Below are 7,044 nucleotides of genomic sequence, written 5' to 3'. Positions count from 1 at the left end.
ATACTGACCAAGGCCAGAGCTGAGCTTGTCTGGAGCTGAATGCTCCTCAGCCAGGACTGGAACTGGTGTTGGTTTGGGGGTGGTACAGTACGTGAGATTCAAGGACATTTTGCCCAAATGTAGATTGAGACCTTCGACTCTGGTTGGACCCCATTTGTCGTCCTAAAACTGACTGACAGATATCCCAGATACATGATGGTCAGACCTGCGGAATCTTGGATCTTTTCAATGAGACGTTCACCTATAGGTGCATGTGGGTCTAGCTCTCGTCTGGTGGCCAGATCTTGTTGTACTTTAGACAACTCCTGAAGATGGTTTTCACACCATACGGCCGAGGAGTTGGCAAAAGCACAAACCGACCTGGAAACCAGACTACTCTAGCTCATTCTTATCCTCAACTAAGTATTGAGGGGTGGAGTTTTGTTGTTTAATGCATACCAGTAAGCTTTAAGACTTGGACACAAAACTAATGTGTATTATTCAAATAGTCAGTGCATTATGGTATCTCAGTATCGGAAATTTAAAAAACAATTTAGCACTCCTTGGGAAAACACAATGATGTAATAGTACATTTGATTGACTCCATTTCTGAGTCTAATGACTTGGTAAATAGGCGTGAGTTATGGTAAATGCTGTAAACTGAGAGAGCAGTTCCTTGTGCTTTGTTATGAGCTATCAAGAGGGTGTCATTAAGTAGTCAATTTATCTAATTTATAACAATATATATTTTTGGTCTGTTTTGTGACAGTTCTATATTAATGTATAGGAGATATTGAGTAGTAAACAACAATGAAAGAGGGAGTTGATCTCCATTCATACTGACCAAGGCCAGAGCTGAGCTTGTCTGGAGCTGATGGCTCCTCAGCCAGGACTGGAACTGGTGTTGGTTTGGGGGTGGTACAGTACGTGAGATTCAAGGACATTTTGCCCAAATGTAGATTGAGAACTTCGACTCTGGTTGGACCCCAGTTGTCATCCTAAAACTGACTGACAGATATCCCAGATGGTCAGACTTGCTGAATCTTGGATCTTTTCAATGAGACGTTCACCTATAGGTGCATGTGGGTGTGTCTAGCTCTCGTCTGGTGGCCAGATCTTGTTGTACTTTAGACAACTCCTGAAGATGGTTTTCACACCATAAGGCCGAGGAGTTGGCAAAAGCACAAACCGACCTGGAAACCAGACTACTCTAGCTCATTCTTATCCTCAACTAAGTATTGAGGGGTTGAGTTTTGTTGTTTAATGCATACCAGTAAGCTTTAAGACTTGGACACAAAACTAATGGGTATTATTCAAATAGTCAGTGCATTATGGTATCTCAGTATCGGAAATTTAAAAAACAATTTAGCACTCCTTGGGAAAACACAATGATGTAATAGTACATTTGATTGACTCCATTTCTGAGTCTAATGACTTTGTTGGTAATTAGTTGTGAGTTATGGTAAATGCTGTAAACTGAGAGAGTAGTTCCTTGTGCTTTGTTATGAGCTATCAAGAGGGTGTCATTAAGTAGTGAATTTATCTAATTGAAAACAATATATATATATTTTTGGTCTGTTTTGTGACAGTTCTATATTAATTATGGCAGATGTCTGAAAAAGTTGGCAGCTTTTGTTTTACATCATGGATTCTTCAGTATTGTAGCCTGGGTGCCAGGCAGCACATTTGTTTTTCCAACTTATTGTCTAGCCAAACAATGCATAAGCACAGATGGGTCTTTCCACATTACACTTACTGAAAGTGTAACAAAATGGTAACACTATCAGACATTTACTGTGGAAAGACTTAGATACAGTATGGTTAGCTGACCACCTTCAAATAGCTATCCTGTGGTCATCAACTCTATTTGCCTGATGGACCACACCGATCCTTTATCATCTCAATAACACACGTAGAGCCAGCTATATTGACCATCTTTTTTATTTACCTTTACAGTTGCTTGGCTACACAACATTTTTGTATTGGGTCATTTCGAGGACTGTGCTTTCATTGTACATTCTGTTCTTCAACTCAACGCAGCCAATTGATTCTAAAATCGGCACGCGAATTTGAAACTCCAAAGAGAACATCAAAAGAAAATTGCCATTGTTCTGGAAGCTTTGTGCAATCAGTTTGAGACATCGTGCATGGATGTATTCTATATTACAGGCCCGACTTGTTCAGGGAAGGGGTCTCATCCAACCTGGATTCAGGAATAGCTGTAAATCCGATATACTCCATTTAGTATGATATGTTACATTTCGTATGGTATGTATTCATTTGTGGATGTCCGTCATCCATGCCGTGTGATACTGTGCATCCGAAAACAAGTACTATATGGCAAACATGGCCGCGTGAAGTAGAGTTGCTGCAGCACCCCCTGATAAATCTAAATAATTTAGCCAGAATTATAGTATAATTTTCCCCAAAATGATATTACTCCTGAATGAACCAACATAAATAAAATACGTCCAAATACTACACGAGAGAGCATAACTTCGCTACAGAGAATCAATCACTTTCAAAAAATAACTGTGGATTCAAGTTTTATCACAAGCACTTTTTCGGGACTCGGGAAGGCCGCAATTTGGGCAGCACACCTCCCAAATATAGAACAGTGAGACGTTCCCCTTTAGTATAGATAGATCTGTGTCTAGCTCTAGTCTGGTCGCCAGACCTCGTTGTGCTTTTAGACAACTCCTGAAGATTGTTTTCACACCATACGGCCGAGGAGTTGGCAAAAGCACAAACAGATCTGGAAACCAGGCTACTCGGGTAGCCTAGTGGTTAGAGTGTTGGACCAGTAACCAAAAGGTTGCTAGATTGAATCCCCGAGCTGACAAGATAGACATATTTAGTTCTGTCCCTGAACAAGGCAGTTAACCCACTGTTCCTAGGCCGTTGTAAATAACAATTTGTTCTTAACTGACTTGCCTAGTTAAATAAAAAGTAAATACTCTAGGTCATTCTTATCCTCAACTAAGTATTGAGGGGTTGAGTTTTGTTGTTTAATGCATACCAGTAGGCTTTAAGACTTGGACACAAAACTAATGGGTATTCTTCAAATAGTCAGTGCATTATGGTATCTCAGTATGACAAATATAAAAAACTATTGACCACTCCTTGGGAAAACACAATGACATAGTGGTACATTTTATTGACCCCATTTCTGAGTAATGACTTCCTTGATAATTAGTCATGAGTTACGTGAAATGTTTTGTAATCCGAGAGTTTACAGCAGTTTACTTTATAGTTTTTACGAACTTTATAGTTGGCTACACAAATAATTCATTTTGAGGTCTGTGCTTTCGTTGTACATTCTGTTCTTCAACTCAACATAGCCAATTTATTTTAAAACGGGCAAGCGTATTTGAAAATCCAAAGAAAATCGCCATTGTTCTGGAAGGTTTGCTCAATCAGTTTGAGACATCATATATGGATATATTAGAGGCCTCTCTTGTTTATGGAAAGGGACTCATTCAACCTGGACTCTGAGGTAGAAGTAACCTAGTAAATGTAAATCCGGGACACTGAAATTAGTATAATATGTTACATTTGTATGGACATGGGTGAAAATAGAGTTAATTTATTCCCAGTACAGGGACCTCCTACTGGATGTCTGCACATACACTTTTTTTATGGGCCTAATCATAGAATCTTTTTATTTTTTACATTTTAGTCATTTAACAGACACACTTATTCAGAGTGACTTAACAGTAGTGAGTGCATACATTTTAATATTGGTCCCCCTTGGGATTCAAAACCACAACCCTGGCACAACCCATGCTCGACCAACTGAGCCACACGGGAACCCACGTGAATCTCTATTCATTTAATAGGATCTCCATGGGCCTGATAGTAAAGGTTTGTCATTTAACTTTTAAAATGTATTAGTCTACCTTTTTAATGTGGCATAAACACAACTAGTGATTGTGTTTTCATGTAGGCTACCTGCGTACATTACTCAGGGACGGCGGAAAGACAGGTGGTGCAGGAAAAAAAATAGTTTTAAAGCCTCATTTACATATTTTTCTGCTTATCTTTTTCAACAATTTGAAGGCTGTGTTAGTAAACCTGTCTATAATTAGATGCATGCAGCTTCTCTTCTGTCAGTGCTAGATGATTGTCTAGAATACTAAACAAAGCCTTGCTCACAAGAATGTCATACATTTATAGACGGACCAATGCATCATCAACAATCTATACTGTACAAAAATATAAACACAACATGTTAAGTGTTGGTCCCATGTGTCATGAGTTGAAATAAAAAAGATCCCAGAAACGTTCCACATGCCCCAAAAAATATATTTTTCTCAAATTTTGTACACAAATTTGTTTACATTCCTGTTAGTGAGCGTTTCTCCTTTCCCAAGATAATCCATCCACCTGACAGGTGTGGCATATCAAGAAGCTGATTAAACAGCATGATCATTGCTTACACATGTGCACCTTGCGATGAGGACAATAAAAGGCCACTCTACAATGTCCAGTTTGGTCACACAACACAATACCACTGATGTCTCATGTTTTGAGGGAGCATGCAAATGGAATGCTGACTGCAGGAATGCCCACCAGAGCTGTTGTCTGAGAATTCAATTTGAATTTCTCCATCATAAGCCGCCTCCAACATCCTTTTAGAACATTTTGCAGTAACAACCTCAGCCCAGGACCTCCACATCTGGCTTCTTCACCTGCGGGATCGTCTGAGGGGGGTGCTGAGGAGTATTTCTGTCTGTAATAATGCCCTTTTATGGGGAAAAAATAATTCTGATTGGCTGGGCCTGGCTGGCTCCCCAGTGGGTGGCCCTATCCTTCCAGTGCCACCCATGGCTGCGCACTTTCCCAGTCATGTGAAATCCATAAATTAGGGCCTAATGAATTTATTTAAATTGACTGATTTCCTTATATGAAATATAACTCAGTAAAATGTATGAAACTGTTGCATATATATATATATATATATATATATATATATATATATATATATATATATATATATATATATATATATATATATTTTCAGTATAGTTGACATCAGTAATTGAGGATGTTCACGGACTAGGGAAGGTTTCCAAATGACCAATCAGTTTGACCGGTTTTAAGGAAATGAAAAGCTGTTAAAAAAGATCCAACAAATTCAATAGCAATATATAGTGGGAAAGGGCCGTGCGTTTGGACAATGAATTAACAGTGCAGTAAATAAAATCTAATAAAAACATCTGTCTTGTCCAGGACTGGCGCCATCGCCAGTCAGAGCTACGGTGGGCCTGTGTTCTACTGCCACACAGGCCTGTCCTCATTATCTTTGAACTGGACTGTGTGTTTACCGGCAGTAGCACAACTTTAGACCATTAAAACGCATTCGCTAAAATACACCTGAATGGATTTATGTAAATACCATGGGAGTCCTCTTACATTTTGGAACTTCATCAAACAACCATAAAAAGGTAGGCTCTCTCCCTCAGTTGAATGCATTTGATTGACAACTAAGATATGTGCTAACTCTGGATAACAGTCATTCAAGTTCAGCATAGCTAGCTAGCTGGCAAAGTGATTCACATTTCTTGCTACCTAACCGAATGACACCTGCATCTCTAGTTGTAGCCACCGAAAAACGAAAGAGGGGGAAAACTCAGTCAGCGCACTGAAAAAACAACAAATTCACAGGTCATTTTTTTACGCGCTACTGCGACCCAAAGTGACCATTGTTTTATTAGAAACAAAGATGTCCCTTTATAATGTCCACTTAAGATGCTGTATATAGCATTTTAACATAATAAAACAGAAGAAGAGATAAATAATATTTGTCCAGCCTTGCTGCTATGCTTGCAGATGTGCATAATATGGTGTGACCCTTTCATTGTTTTGCACTGCATGGATCACAGGTGCAGTTGAACGCATCATTGCTGTATGGTGCACTCAAAATGTACGGTAGCTGATTAGCCAGCCTAGGCTACTGCCCAAACGTTGCTCTGATAGGCCAACATGTTTCTCCTTTGCATGGTTTTTTGTTGCAGGTTTTGTTTTTGGTTATTCATTGTCATGCTTTAAAATCCGAAGCAAGACTGCAACATTTTAGTAGCCTAGTCGCTAGGAATTTGGCATATGTCTATACACTTTCCCTCTGCTGCACACTGTAAACGGGCCACACGGAAGCAGCGCAATTTAAGTTGAATTCAGCGATGCGAGCGCATCAGGCTGTAATTTCATAAAGCCGTTGACTCAACTGTTGACTCATTTATACTCGCTTGTGTGTCCTATTTCAGCACGCAGGCCTTGTGTTTGACACGTGCGCAAGCCTTTTAGCCACGTTATGACTGACTTGTGATCATTGCCCCTTGCTAGTTTGATTGTATTGACATTTCCAGCCTTAGTTACAGACAGTCGTCTGTTTTTGTTCAAAATATTGAGTCATTGAAACCGAATGGGTGGCGGCAGCAAGCAATGTACCAGGCCAGCTGGGATTTACAACCTGAGAGTAATTTTTTTTGTCATGGAATTTTGAGTCAAATATAATCTATTTTTAAAACCTCTTATCAAGTTGGTTTTGAAGCATAAACTGGGAATTGTATATTTTTGACTGTCATAATTTTGTAATTTGTGTCATATCTGCAAAGTGGTTCAAATGCTGTCAGTTCCACTTTAAGTAACCTTCTGTCTTATGTAACCATACCAAATGTAACATATTGTAATGAAACAGGGCAGGGAGCAGGTCTCGAACCCTCAACCTTCTAGCCCCGAAACCTCGACCTTCTAGCCCCGAAGTCCAGCGCATGTGCCGCAAAACCACGCTCGTGCGGCAGAGTCGATTTCCGCGCTCATAAACCCAGGGTCGTTACACTATCATACTAATTTCTGTATTTCGTATTTATGTTTAATATGTTACTTCTAGTCTATGAGACCAGGCTGACTCATCACAAAGAATATGCAACTTATGACTGGACCAATGCTTGCATAAGACCACCGATGAAATTAGAAGTGGAACATACATCCGAGAACAAGTCCTGTAGGCTATCACATGGAGAGAGAACACCATTATGCAACAGTCTGATGAGAAGACGACTG

The sequence above is a fragment of the Oncorhynchus mykiss genome, chromosome 13 (genome assembly GCF_057628025.1).
Source record: "Oncorhynchus mykiss isolate SJ-2025 chromosome 13, ASM5762802v1, whole genome shotgun sequence".
In the NCBI taxonomy this organism is placed as follows: Eukaryota; Metazoa; Chordata; class Actinopteri; order Salmoniformes; family Salmonidae; genus Oncorhynchus; species Oncorhynchus mykiss.
Note: the sequence above shows the minus strand (reverse complement) of the source record.